Source organism: Triturus cristatus, chromosome 5_2 (genome assembly GCF_964204655.1).
Source record: "Triturus cristatus chromosome 5_2, aTriCri1.1, whole genome shotgun sequence".
Lineage (NCBI taxonomy): Eukaryota > Metazoa > Chordata > Amphibia > Caudata > Salamandridae > Triturus > Triturus cristatus.
In genome coordinates, this window is record NC_140588.1 from 518,857,868 (window position 1) to 518,873,073 (window position 15,206).

Consider the following 15,206-nt stretch of genomic DNA (forward strand, 5'->3'; position numbering starts at 1 on the left):
GAACTGCCAAGCCATGTCTTCCCTGGACCGGAAACAAGATTCCTAGGACCGGTTTCTGGCATTTCAGTCGTCTTCAGCCAGGCTTGCTTCAATCCAGTGGCAAAGTGAGCAAGGGACTCACGTCTGAGCATACCCTACCAACTTATGGCGAACAAAGCAAAAACCAAAGGAAATGATGGACGGAGTGTTGAACATTGCAAGCACTCACCCCCAGTCAACTGATCTGGGTTTAATCCATCAACGTTCTTTAGCCCACTCTGCCACCCCAGTTCAGACATGGCCATATGCAAATCAGTCTGACCCTGTGCCTCATGGGAACAGTCCAGCCCGAACTGCCAAGCCATGTCTTCCCTGGACCGGAAACAAGCTTCCTAGGACTGGTTTCTGGCATTTCAGTCGTCTTCAGCCAGGCTTGCTTGAATCCAGTGGCAAAGTGAGCAAGGGACTCACGTCTGAGCATACCCTGCCAACTTATGGCGAACAAAGCAAAAACCAAAGGAAATGATGGACGGAGTGTTGAACATTGCAAGCACTCACCCCCAGTCAACTGATCTGGGTTTAATCCATCACCGTTCTTTAGCCCACTCTGCCACCCCAGTTCAGACATGGCCATATGCAAATCAGTCTGACCCTGTGCCTCATGGGAACAGTCAAGCCCGAACTGCCAAGCCATGTCTTCCCTGGACCGGAAACAAGCTTCCTAGGACCGGTTTCTGGCATTTCAGCCGTCTTCAGCCAGGCTTGCTTGAATCCAGTGGCAAAGTGAGCAAGGGACTCATGTCTGAGCATACCCTACCAACTTATGGCGAACAAAGCAAAAACCAAAGGAAATGATGGACGGAGTGTTGAACATTGCAAGCACTCACCCCCAGTCAACTGATCTGGGTTTAATCCATCACCGTTCTTTAGCCCACTCTGCCACCCCAGTTCAGACATGGCCATATGCAAATCAGTCTGACCCTGTGCCTCATGGGAACAGTCCAGCCCAAACTGCCAAGCCATGTCTTCCCTGGACCGGAAACAAGCTTCCTAGGACCGGTTTCTGGCATTTCAGCCGTCTTCAGTCAGGCTTGCTTGAATCCAGTGGCAAAGTGAGCAAGGGACTCATGTCTGAGCATACCCTGCCAACTTATGGCGAACAAAGCAAAAACCAAAGGAAATGATGGACGGAGTGTTGAACATTGCAAGCACTCACCCCCAGTCAACTGATCTGGGTTTAATCCATCACCGTTCTTTAGCCCACTCTGCCACCCCAGTTCAGACATGGCCATATGCAAATCAGTCTGACCCTGTGCCTCATGGGAACAGTCCAGCCCGAACTGCCAAGCCATGTCTTCCCTGGACCGGAAACAAGCTTCCTAGGACCGGTTTCTGGCATTTCAGCCGTCTTCAGCCAGGCTTGCTTGAATCCAGTGGCAAAGTGACCAAGGGACTCACGTCTGAGCATACCCTGCCAACTTATGGCGAAGTCCGCCATAAGTTGGCAGGGTATGCTCAGACATGAGTCCCTTGCTCACTTTGCAACTGGATTCAAGCAAGCCTGGCTGAAGACGGCTGAAATCCCAGAAACCGGTCCTAGGAAGCTTGTTTCCGGTCCAGGGAAGACATGGCTTGGCAGTTCGGGCTGGACTGTTCCCATGAGGCACAGGGTCAGACTGATTTGCATATGGCCATGTCTGAACTGGGGTGGCAGAGTGGGCTAAAGAACGGTGATGGATTAAACCCAGAGCAGTTGACTGGGGGTGAGTGCTTGCAATGTTCAACACTCCGTCCATCATTTCCTTTGGTTTTTGCTTTGTTCGCCATAAGTTGGCAGGGTATGCTCAGACGTGAGTCCCTTGCTCACTTTGCCACTGGATTCAAGCAAGCCTGGCTGAAGACGGCTGAAATGCCAGAAAACGGTCCTAGGAAACCGGTCCTAGGAAGCTTGTTTCCGGTCCAGGGAAGACATGGCTTGGCAGTTTGGGCTGGACTGTTCCCATGAGGCACAGGGTCAGACTGATTTGCATATGGCCATGTCTGAACTGGAGTGGCAGAGTGGGCTAAAGAACGGTGATGGATTAAACCCAGATCAGTTGACTGGGGGTGAGTGCTTGCAATGTTCAACACTCCGTCCATCATTTCCTTTGGTTTTTGCTTTCCCCAATCTACAGCCATCAACCATGGGAATCGCACAGGAACAGCAGACCTCTGCCATTTGAGGGGCAAATGGGAAAGTCTGAAGAAAGAGGCTATGCCACTTAGAGCCTTATTATGAGTTTGGCGGTGTGGCAGTGGGCTGCCACACCAGTGCCATGCTGCCACACAGCCAAACTCGTCCACACACCACCTGCCAGATTGCGAGTTTAGTCATGGTCTGGCAGGCAGTGCTTTGGTGGTCCAATGGCAGAGCCTTTCAAAGGCTCACATTTGAGCCTTAGAAAGACACCACAATGGGAGCGCCAAAGCAAGTTCCTGCATGGCATGAACTGTGCAGTCCATGCTGTGCAGGAAGATGTGGTGCATACTGACAGGGGGCACAACATGTGTCCCCCTGTATGGACCCCCTGACCATGAGGCAACAGGGAGCACAGGGCCCTTTTAGTTTCCTCACCACAACACCTTTCAAAACTGTGGTGGTAAGGAAACATGTAATATGCTTGGCGGTGCTCCTGTGGCACCCTCCAGCATATTGCAGCCTCACAGCACTGCAACACTGCTGAGGGATCATGTATCACCAGTGGTTGGAGCTGTCCTTTGTTTCTCCAACTTCGTTATAGGGTGGTCGGACTGCCGGTGTGTTGGTGCCCTCACCGCCACCTCAGGACCCTCCTAGTCAGAATAAGCCCCTTAGCCTCTTGGGGCTGGATCATGGTCCCCACTAAAGATTAAGATCTGCATTCTACGGCCCCATGGCAGACAGGCCTACAATTTAGGTGAGACATCTGTAGTTCAAATGGAAACCCCCTAAACCACCCCTAACTTCAAAGACACACAACTGTTTAACTGCAGGTGCCATCCTTCAGCAAAGAGTGAGATACGCTTGTGGGGATGAGGGACCGGAGAACCCAGACTGTGTGGTGGATATTGTCAAAGGACTCTTTTGTGCACATGGAGGATAACTGTAAAAATAGTAGCTGGTCTGTGCCAAGGACCTGCTGAAGTGTGGTGCCCTGAAGTGTGCTCTCCAAGGGACCAGCTGCGGGCCTCATGTTCTCCTGAAGATCTCAGGGACATCAAAGATATCCCGCGAGGGACCTACACCGTCTACCTGTGACATCTGGAGAGCGGTGTCTTCTCAAGTGCCCACCTCGGCCACTGAATCCCAACTGGTAGTGTGGTGTGAGCATGGAACTAAGACTTGTACCTGGATACCGGATTGTTTACTGCGGAGCCCCAGAAATTGCGTCTGCATCTAAGGCATGTGGTTCCTGTACTGCAGAGACCCTGACACTCATAAGCATTAAGTGGTGGTGAGCAGATTCACCAGTTGCGGGAGCCCACGTGGTCTGTTTCGCCGATCATGCCACATCTCTCTCATGTGAGAGGATGACTGAATGCTCATTGCATGCAGTGTCCAATTCCCAGGGTGCGAACCTCAGAGGTGGGGGTGTAACCATAGTAGTGCCGTATTCTGCCTCATGTGGCTCTGCTGACTTGCGCCTGTGTTTCCGTGACTAGACTGGGCTGGTGTAACTGTATCATTGTGCACCGGAAGTTGTGCCTCATGTCCAGGGAGGTACAGAATTGCAACTCTTTGCTGTGTGGGACCGAAATTGCCTGATGCAACCCAACTCAATATGCACCAGTCATTGAGCCTCAGTTCCAGGGAGGTGTGGAATTTGAATCCCATCATGTTTGAAATCTGAAGTGCCTGCTGCGTCTCATCGCTACATGCACTAGACGCTGTGCCCAGATTGCCTGGGCACAACCCAAATCATTGGGTACCAGCCAAGGTGCCTCATCCTTTGGAGAGGCTCCCCTGTATTACTCTCCATTCATTGGTTGTTCCCCTTTAAACATTTTGACAGACCAACTGCACTCTCCACATCTGAGCCCTCCAAAAGACATCTTGGTGTGAGGAAGTAACGAGATTGACTGGGTTGAAAGAACGCTTCTGAGGCAGTTCGGAAGTGGGTCAAGAGACTGCGTGATTCCTTTGTGTTTTGAGACCTGTGGCTGCTAATCTCTCCCTTGTTTATGTCTACCTCCTAATTAAAAGTGCTACATATTCCCACCTGCTTCCTGCAGATCCATATTAAGTTTGACTTTGGCCGTGTGCAGGCCAGTGTCCAGGAGGCAGGGTTGGTTATCCTTCATCATTGGGTATAAGACAATAGGGTGAATTAGAGGGTGGAGGGAGGCTTGGGCCATGGACTCCACAGAGGGTAAACCATTGACCAGCTGAGTGTGTATGTGTGTGGGAGAATGTGTCATATGGTCTGGCTTAAACCTTGACCCACCATGTAGTGGTGCTGAGTGAGTGTGCGTGGACTGCCTGTGATTCACGACACTGGCTGGTGGTGCCGCTGTATACGTCGATTATTGCCAAAACACAATACCATTTGACATTAGGATTTCCCATGTGGCTCCGGTCTGCGGTGCTGCTAAAAAGTGTTCTATTTTCATGTATGTATGTAAATTTGATATTGTGTACTCCAGAAGGGTGCTCTCTCTGGCTCCAAAGCGTTTACTTTGAAGACTGTTCAAAGAAGGCCTGTCATCTAAATACATCAGCTAGGAATAATGGAATAGGGCTCCTGTTCTATATTGTTGGTCTTCGGAACTGGGGCCATGATTAAGAAGAACAGCCAGTGGCATTTGTATTATGCCACTAGAGGTGAAATTCTTGGACCGACGCATACGAACCAAAGGAAAAGCATTTGCCAAGAATGTTTTCATTAATCAGGAACGAAAGTTGGAGGCTCTAAGGTGATTAGGTACCTCCGACCCTAAACGATGCCGACTAGCGATCCAGCAGCACTCATCCCATGAACCGCCGAGCAGCTTCTGGGAAACCAAAGTCTTTGGGTTCCGGGACGAGTATGGTTGGAAAGCTGAAACTAAAGGAGCAGAGGCTGCGGCTTAATTTGATTCACAGAGGAAACATCACCTGGTCCGGACACAGGAAGGATTGACAGATTGATAGCTCTTTCTCAATTCAGTGGGAAGTGGTGCATGGCCGTTCTTAGTTAGTGGAGTGATTTGTTTGGTTAATTTCAATAACGGATAAGACTTCTTGATGCTAACTAGTTACGAGACCCCCAGCGGTCAGCATCCAACTTCTTAGAGGGACAAGTGGAATTCAGCTGCACAAGATCAAGTAATAATAGGTCTGTGGTGCCCTTAGATGTCAGGGGCTGCATGCGCTCTATACTGAATGGATCAGCGTGTGTCTACCCTCCGCCGACAGGTGCAGGTAACCGGCTTAACACCGTTTGTGATACGGATTCAGGATTTCAATTTTTTCCCATGAACGAGGAATTCCCATTAATTGCGGGTCTTAAGCTCACGTTGATTAAGTCCCTGACCTCTGTACACAGTGCCCGTCACTACTAATGAATGGATGGTTTAGCGAGACCCTTGGATATGTCCTGCTGGGGTCTGCAACCGACCTGGCGGAGCGCCGAGATGAAGTTCAAACTTGACTATGTAGAGGAAGTAAAAGTTGTAGCAAGGTTTCTGTAGGTGAACTTGTGGAAGAATCATTAAAGGCGGAGCGACCTGAGCGATGGATGGCACTAGCCTGAAACCCTTGGTTGCCACCAAGATACACACACCATAGGCACAGGGTCCAGCCCTGCCCTCACATGCCCTGGCTGGCGGAGTGGTCAGTGGCCACCGGGGTTCTTGGGTGAGGACAGGGCATGTTGCGAGCTCCTCCACCAGGGAGGACTCAACTGAAGAACGCAGAGGCACCGGGGACAGAGGCGCCCCCCTGCCTTGACCCCTCTGTGAGGGGCACAGTGGTAGGCCCTCCCAAGATTGAACCCAAACTCCCCCAGCACTACCTAACAGTGGGAAAACCGAATGGCAGTGCCTCCCCAGGCTGGGATCACCCTCTCCCGAAGGCCATGACACCCCGGGCCCTCCTGCTCCTGATACCGGCCCGACTGGACCAGGCTTCAGGCAACCAAGGAGCGGCCCTTCTTGTGTGACAGGGCAGTCTGGAAGAGGAGGTGCCGGTGCCTGGTAGGGTACCCCGGCTCCTCTCTGCAGGTGGCATGTGGGATGGGGCAGGCACCCGGCTCTTCCTTTTCAGTGCCTTGGACCAGGGCAGGGGGCTGGGCTACCCACCAGCCCACCAGCATATCTCGGGCTGCCATCCAACCCGGGGACTCTCGACGCCTCAGGGGTCGAGCACAGGGGTGGACAACAGACGTGCAGGCGGGGCAACCCTCCCTGATTGCCAGGTACACGGTTCGTCCCAGAGCCTGCTGCCATGCTGAGGGTTTGAAGACTCATGTGTTCCCTTGCAGTCCTCTGGGAAGGACCGGTGGCAGTGGAACTTCTTGCTCTCATCTCTCTGGGAGCCTCCTCACCTGTGGGGGAAAAAGAGGGGCACCTGGACCAAGCGCCTGGTAATACTCTTTGATTCGTGAAGGTTAACTCATAGAGGGGATACCTTGAATGGAGCGCAGGCAGAAGAGGGCCCCCTCTATCGCCATAAGTGCACCGCATATTCGTGGTGCACCCGGTGCTAAATCATTCATAGATGACCTGATTTTGGGTCAGGGTCTCAAAAGTATCATAGCAGCTACCTTGCTGCAATCTATGGAAGGTCATCCTCTGAGCCAAGCTTTTGTCTCCATCTGTGGGTTCCTGCAGACCCCCTCCACCACACCTGGGGGTGGATCCCTCTGGCACCAGGGCAGCAGGAGTGACGCAGAGGGGGAAATGTGGGCATATGGGGGGCTGCCTCCACCACGTGCCGATCGGCACTAGGAAATCCCCCTCCTGCCCGAGGGATGGGGTTATGATCCCTTGCAGGGCGACCAGATGGCCGGACCGCTGCACATGTTGCCTGGAGGCAAGCAGCCCAGGAAGGAGCCCCCAAGCACCGGCCTCAGAGTTCATGGCCACTTTTATCATCGTTAGACTGCCATGTGACTGGGTACTGGGTCTGGTCATCCAGGGCTATCTGGTCGCTGAGTCGTCTTGGGCCATTGGGTCACCATGCTGCACATCCAGATGGCTGGCTGGCCAGGCTAACTCCAACTTTTTTCCCCCTCCCAGAGTTCCGTAAGTCTCCACCTTGTGGGGGCTTAATAGTCAAGGAAAATGGGCTTCCCAGTCAGGCCCGCAGGGAGAGGATGAGGCCTTGGCTTAATTCTCCTTGGCTCCCCTGGCTCCAGGAAGGTGGAAGGCACCCACCCAAGGCAGCACCCTGAGCCCACAATATGGCAGTAACAGCACCCAAGGCAGGATGGCTGCAGACCTGGGGAGGACTCTCTTGCTCATTTACGCGGTTTGGGGTAAAGAGCAGAGACAAACCCTGCATAAAGTCCTAGCCCCCACGGGGTGCTGAGCTTGAACATGAGGCCAAGAGAGCTCATAAAGCCCTCGGCAGTCGCCTGGACCCAATCTTAAATGGCAGTTACTCTTGAGGTCCCGCGCCACAGCGGAGGTACTGTCAGGAGGCCTGGCGCAATGCTTAGCATTCTCCTAAGAAAAAGTGGGGCCTGTCAAAGGGGAAGCGGCAGGCCTGAAAAGCCCTCTCTTCCCTTCACCAGAGGGGAGAGGCTGTGGTCATGCCCTCGGTCAGTGCTCCGGCAGGGCCTGAACTCCATGTTCCAGCCCTCAATGCTGCCAAGCGTGCGGCAAGTGGAAATGGGCTTCGCGGTCACAGAAAGTGGGCCTGGACTGTGGTCGATCTGGCTTAGTTGGACCTATTTGGCGGCTGCGGGCTGCTTGATTGGAAACACTGGACCATGGCCCTGGTGAGGGCTTCCGAGCCACAGAGCTGACAGGACAGGGCTCCACAGGGTCAGTGAGCCAGCAGGCCTGGGTCTGCAAGCAAACCAGGTCCCTGGGTTCCCTTCTCTGGCCGTGGTGTTGTAAAGATTGTGCTGCTTCTGCATGGTCGGTTTCAGAGGATCTGAATAGGGCCCCCTGCTGGGCCATGGAGTAGGCACCAGGATCTGTGGCTCCCTCTTCTAGCCTGCCATTTCACAAAGGGCACGGGACAGGCGTTCCATGGGCCCGGGGAGGCTCCCCCTGCTTGCCTGGGTTCAGAAGCAGAAAATGGGGCCGGAGCTCAGATGTGTCATAGGGTGGGAGCCCCCATCCTACCAATCACCCAGGAAAACCTTAAAGGAACTACACATATGATCCCTTGTTGAATTCTGAATTTTGTCGACATTTCAGAAATGTATAGTTTTCCGAGACCCACCATGGGTTTCACACCCAACTCTACCAATAACTGGAAGGAGGCTGAACACACAAAAAAATTGGAAAAATGGGCTATGTCCCAATAAAATGAAAAAACTGTGTAGAAAAATGTGTTTTTCTGATTCAAGTCTGCCTGTTCCTGAAAGGTGGGAAGATCGTGATTTTAGCATGAAAAAGCCTCCGTTGAAGCCATTTGCAGGGAAATAACAGATGCTTTCTTCTGCAGCACTTGTTTCCCAAAACCCCAAAATGTAGCTGTATTTTGGCTAATTCCTCGGTCCCCTCCAGGGGAATCCACAAACCCAGGGTATCTTTAGAATCCCCGGGATGTTGTAAACAAGGATACAAATTTGGCATGGATACCTTACATGGGCAAAAAGTTATGGGGGCCTAAGCATGAACTACCCCAAATAACCAAAAAAGGGTTTTACACAGGTTGGCGAAAAGGCCTGGTAGCAAAGGGGTTAAACAAAAATGTGCATATTTTTAAAATGTATGGCTCCTCCATTTACATTCCATTTAAGGCATATTATTCCACATTGTAAAAAGATTCAACATAACTCCAATTGAGATCATTATATTCAATTTAAAGTGAAAATCCTGTCAAAAATCTGAATGATCTGAAAACTGCATATTGGGTAAAATGTGAATGGTCCTGCATTGCCATCCCAGGACACTGGTGACATTTGGCACTGTTTGATGAATCTTCATGAAGCTTTCCCCAAAAATGTTTATCCAACTCATCTCATTCCTCAAAGTTGGGTGAACTATCAAGTGGGGACTGAGAAAAAGCCCTTTTTCCATCATGCAATTTCCATAGAGAAAAAACGACTGAACAGAGTTGCACCAAATTTGGCAGGAGGCTAGATAATTATCTGGAAAGAGTGTTTTTTGTCATTTGGTGCCAGTAATTGGGAATGGTAAATGCTAAGAAATTTGGGTATGAAAAACAGTAATATCTATTGCCATAGGACAGGCACTGGAATCTTGAGTGCTCTGATTAGCTGGCCACAACATGAAGAATAATGTTGTGCCCTCAATTACATGACTCAGGGTCTCGGTAGGAAAGCTGTGTGTGGCGATGGTTGGCCACAGACGTATCGCAATAAGATAATGCTTTACATGCAAAAAACAGAGAAATTCACTGAAAAATGCAAGTGTTAAAGTGGACTTATATGTAAATAAGGTAGTAATATTTTAACTTGCGTTTTAAAAAGAACCTTAGAAATTCACTGAAAGGGTGAGTGCAGTTATAATAATAGAAAAAAAACTAGCATTTTAAAACCAAAATGCTGAAATTCAACAATTATATGACTTACACCACTATGATGCACTGCTTAGGAATTCACATAATTGCATCACTTATGAAAACTGAAATCTATGGAGGTGCAAGTAATTAGCAAGGGTAATAAAAAACCTTTTACACACTGCACATCAGAAGACATGATATCTTTAACACTGGCAGTGACAACAACAGTGTAGCTATGGCTACATCAGAGTTTTGATAGGAGTTGGCCTAATGGCTAGGGCGCTTGACCTCGGACCTGGGGAACTGGGTTCGAGTCTCAGTAATGTCGCTGAACATCCTGTGATTCTGGGCAAATCACGTAATCTCCCCGTGCCTAACAAAGAATGAATGTGTTTCCTAATGTAACGTAACTGGTGCTATGTAAAGCGCTCTGATACCTGATTAGATTCGGGTCAAGTTCGCGCTATATAAAACTCTGCAAAAAAAAAACATAAGGCATTTTTCGTTCTCTTGTTAGCTTTTGTACCATTCAACAAATCTGCACAAACCTTTCCAAATTATAACTTCCACTTTGTGTCTTTAATGCAGCTCTTTCTAGTGGGGTCTAACAAACGGAGGGGGGGAGTCCCAAAAGTGCTGTTTCGTATTTTAATTCCTAAAGGATTGCTTGCTCTTCATTACGAAAAAAGTGGCTGAATGAAAATATGCAACATTTGGCACAAACCTAGAACCAAGGATTGTTGTTTCTTTTATTTGGTGTGGATCAGTTCAGTCGTTTTTTGCGAAATTATCATGTAGATATGTCAAATGGGCATGAAGAGGTGAAATTTTTTAGATATCTTGACAGAGGGCCTGTGGTACTGCCCACCTCTTTGGATCAAAAATGGCGATTCTCCTAGCAAAGTGAAATGAGAATCAAGATTTCATTAAAGACACGGAGGCTAAAGTCATGCATTATATCTATTAATGCTACTTCTGCAGCACCTTTAAAGAACTTAAAATAATTTTAAAAACACTAGAACTAGAACACTCCAGTTCTAGTTCTAGTGTTCTGTATGGGTGGAAAGTTCTGGACTTGCGACGCTGCAGTTGTTAGGGCCCAATTTTATATGTGGCACAGTCCTTGTAAATGGCTACACCCAAGAGCCATTGAAAAGTTTAGGTTAAGAAAACGATGGAGGGTAGTGCCTTCTTAATTGGTCCACGTCAGTGGATAATCAATATCAGAGACATTGCTCGAATGAAGATCATTTGTGTTGTTTTTATTTATCTTTTTATCAAAGGAGCGCAAAAATTTCAAATTGTGAAGAGAAAAACAAAAGCCGACACGTGTTTCGCCCTAGTGGCCCATTGGCCGTGGGCTTTTTCAAGGCGGTGAATATTAATCAACACAGTCTTCCTGTGAGAGTAGAAAAGACGTCTCTGCGGTCCTCGGGAAAGTCGACTAGTGAAAGGAGCTGTCAGATGTAATCTGACAGCTCCTTTCACTAGTCGACTACAAATGATCTTCATTCGAGCAATGTCTCTGATATTGATTATCCACTGACGTGGACCAATTAAGAAGGCACTACCCTCCATCGTTTTCTTAACCTAGTTCTAGTGTTCCACTCAAGAGGAGGAATATTCTTGTCCAGAACATTCCTCCTCTTTTAAGTTGTGAAAATCCTTTCTTCCTTCCACACCATCTCCTTCTTTGTCCACCATGCTCTCTAAATCCTCTTCCTTGCTTGTTAGTCTGCTGAGAGATTAAAACACCAAACCCTTCAACATTCAAATCATCCTCACAACTTACAACGATAGAAAACAGCCTTATTAGATATATTTATCATACATAAATCGAAAAACACTCCCCATTCACCGTTGTCTCAATATCTCCTCTTCCTTCAGTTCTATTTCTCTTTATGGGACAACTAGAGTGGTATTTATTTATCTAAGGGAGTAGCAGGGTGAGATAATGTTAGCCTCCATGTCTTTAATGAATTCTTGATTCTCATTTCACTTTGCTAGGAGAATCGCCATTTCATTTCGAGACAGAAGGCTACCATTATGCCTGTTGAAAGCATTTTAATATTACATTTGACACATATTTTATTGGTCTAAAATAAGGCTTCACAAAAATCCCCACACTGGACCAATCAGCTACTTTCAAAATTTCCAGCAATCGACCACCAGACAAATACATTTTACTTGTTACTGCAACTTTTAAAGAAAATGATTTGAATTTTTCCACATCAATGTCAATTTCCTTCATTACATTTTTACCTAATCTTGCAATAGTTGCAGTGCTTACTGCACCATATGGTTTCACATATGATATTAACAATTAATTCTCTCTCTGCTTTCTGTATTCCATGACTGCTCTCATAGTCATACATTCAACTACACACAACTTTCTCTCCTCTGGTAATTTTGGATAAACAAATGTACTTTGACATTGTCTTTGTCTTCTTCCAGATCTCAATGAACATCCCATCTGGACCTATTACCTTGCTACTTACCTCCAATGGTTTCACATCTGTAATTCTTCTACATGATACCAAACAGAGCAAAGCCGCTAGCTTCCCTGCAAGTCTCATTAAATCCAAATATTTGTTTTTAGGCCAACTTAAAAACAGGCTTAACACTGCATTGACTTCCCACAACACACTGTATCTAGCCCTAGGAGGACTTTTCAACCTCATACTCTTCAGAATTTTATATACCATCATTTTTCTGTCCACTGACTTGTCGTCGAGTATGTATTGCAGAAATTGCTGAACTATTTCAATGAAATGTTCGATAACCTAATCCTTCTTCAAACATCTCCACAAAAAAATGGATTACCTCAACTTTAGGAGCCTCCATGGGATCCAAACTCCTTTCCATGCACCAACTAGACCATATTCTCCAAATTCCTTTATATCTTCTCCCCATTGCCCAAGACTCCTCCAGTAACTCCGCAGCCTTACTTGAAAGTCATCTGAAACTGCTAGATCACCTGACACCCTTCAAACAAGAAGGTTTAACACCTTGCTTTGCACTAAAGGATAATCCTCCCCTTCTGTGTTCCTTAGAAGACCTTCTCTTGAAGGAATCAAAAAAGGTTTTGCACATGCCAGTTCCATCACTGATGGGAACCAGACCTGCGGTACCCAGAACGACGTTATCAACACTATTTGACATCTCTCCTGTCTCACCTTTAATAGTACTCTCTATATCACGGCAAAAGGAGGAAAAGCATATGTCCTCATTCCTCTCTAAATTTGTTGGAATGCGTCTAGCGCTGATGCCTAAGGATCTGCTCTTTATCTGATAAGTCAAATGACTTGCAAACAGATCCACCTCCAATGGACCCCACAATTCATCTATCCTGAAAAAAGCAATTCCTATCCAATTTTTTCCAATTGCTGAAATCCCTCAAATGTTTGAATTCCAGGTGCCATCTGATTAATCTTTCCTCTATTTTGTGTTCCAAACAAAATTTCCAAAACTCAGTCGCCAAGTTTGCCAATCCTCTGGATCTTGTTCCTCCCAATTTGTTTATATATGCTACTGCTGATACGTTGTCAACTCTTATCAACACCGAATGATCTCCTAGAGTTCTCCTGAAACCTTTCACTGCATATAACCCTGCAGTCATCTCCAAGCAAATTATGTGCACCGACTTCTCTACCTTCGACCAAACTCCACCTGTCTGTTGAATTCCTAAACATGCTCCCCATCGAACTCAAACTTGCATCGGTCTCCAAAACATAACTCAGAGAACTCCCAAAGATTGCACGTCCATTCCATGCCTCCATATTGTTCATCCATCATAACAATTCCTCTTTCGCCTCCATGCTTAAAAACTATTTTGTCTCCAATTTCTCAATGCCTCCTTTTCACCCTCTGCAAACCTTGGTAATGATGGTGGACCTAGAAAAATTGCTTGTATTGATGAAGACAACAAACCTACTATCCTTTCCAAATCCCTCAATGTCATAAACTCCTTTTCCATATTTTGTTGTATCTCTTTTTTTATCAACTTCACCTCTTTTTCCGGCAACAATCGTAGACTCTCCACTGAATCTACCTGAAACCCCCAAAACCCCATCATTTGATTTGGTTCTAGAACAGATTTCTCTTTGTTCACTATAAACCCTAAGTCCTGCCACTTCCTTCAATTCCTCCTGATCCTGAGACATTAACAAAATGTTTTCTAAATACTTTATCATACATATACCTCTTTGCCGAAAATAGGACAAAACCGCAACCATCACCTTCGTGAAGCACCAAGGTGCTAAAGATAGGCCAAAAGGAAGACATAGAAATTGGTAAAGGATCCTTTTCCAACTGAATTGTAGAAATTTCTGACTTTCTATTTTCATTGGATAGTGAAATAAGCATCCTTCAGATCCTATTTCACTAACCAATCCCTCTTCAAAAACAGATCTCTCAAACAATGGATTCCCTCCATCTTGAAATGTCTGTATACTATAAATATGTTTAGATCTCTTAGATTTATGGCTGGTCTCCATCCTTTCACCTTCTTCATCACCAAAAATATATTGCTTAGAAACCCTTTTTTTGATTCTCTTATGCGTTGTATGGCACCCTTCTTTATTAAAGATTCTATTTCCACTCTACTAAAAACTCCTGTTCCTTTGACATTTTTATCTCCCTTTTCTCTTCTTTTTGAAGGAGACAATCTGTAAATTATATTACATACACTTGTATTGCTTCTAAAATCCAAAGATCCTGAGTTATATTTTTCGACTCCTCTGTAAAAAATCTCAGGCGTCCCCCTACTTCTTCTCGGATAGAACCAGTAAAAATCTCTGTACTCACCTTGTCCACCTTGTAACTGGCATCGTCCTCTCGAGAATCTTCCTCAACCTATTCTACCCATTTTTCCTGTGCTTGGATAGAATCCTGCTGATGTTTGGTATCCTCTTCCTCTATAACACTTTCCATATTGGGAATAATACTGGGTACTATAATGGGACCATTGTTGCCCTTGGCCAGTAGGTAGTCCCCTTCTACTGGCCCTGTCAAAAGCACCTCCTCCTCAAATTCCCTTGCACCTTATCCAAGGCAGTGAAAGTATTCACATACTTCCCAATACTTTTTACAAGACCTTCTCTGAAAAGCATACACTCAGCATCCTCGCTAGTCTCCTTCTGTGCCATGTCCACAGGTTTTGGACTTATTTTCATGAGAATTGCCCTTCTTCACTCCGTGAACAATCCTGCATTAGCGTTACCTAACAGCACTATAGCTCTTTGGCTCCATCCTCTAAGTAAATCTATGTCCACTGCCTCTTCATTAGCGTAAGCTTCTTCCGCCATGTCCAAAATTCTGGCCAATGCACCCAACATATCCAAGACCTTATCCTGACTAATTTGTAAAGACCTTTCAAGTCCTTTCCTAGGATCTCTCCCAAGCTGAAACAAAAATCTAATGAGCTAGGGGTCCAAATTTGGAGCATTATATACTCTTTCATCTATTACAGGCCCAGCACTCTGCCCTCATCACTCTTGGCACTTCCTTTTTCAAAGGTTTGCGAATCCATGACTTAATACATTTTGCTAGCTTTTTCCCTGTTTAGTAATAGTTTAAAACAACGTGG

The 15,206-nt window shown here is 46.8% G+C and overlaps 1 pseudogene; it reads left to right on the forward strand.

Annotated features, from left to right (window-relative positions):
* The first annotated feature begins 4,538 nt into the window (after positions 1 to 4,538).
* On the forward strand, positions 4,539 to 5,690 carry LOC146823244 (18S ribosomal RNA; annotated as a pseudogene).
* Positions 5,691 to 15,206: the final 9,516 nt, after the last annotated feature.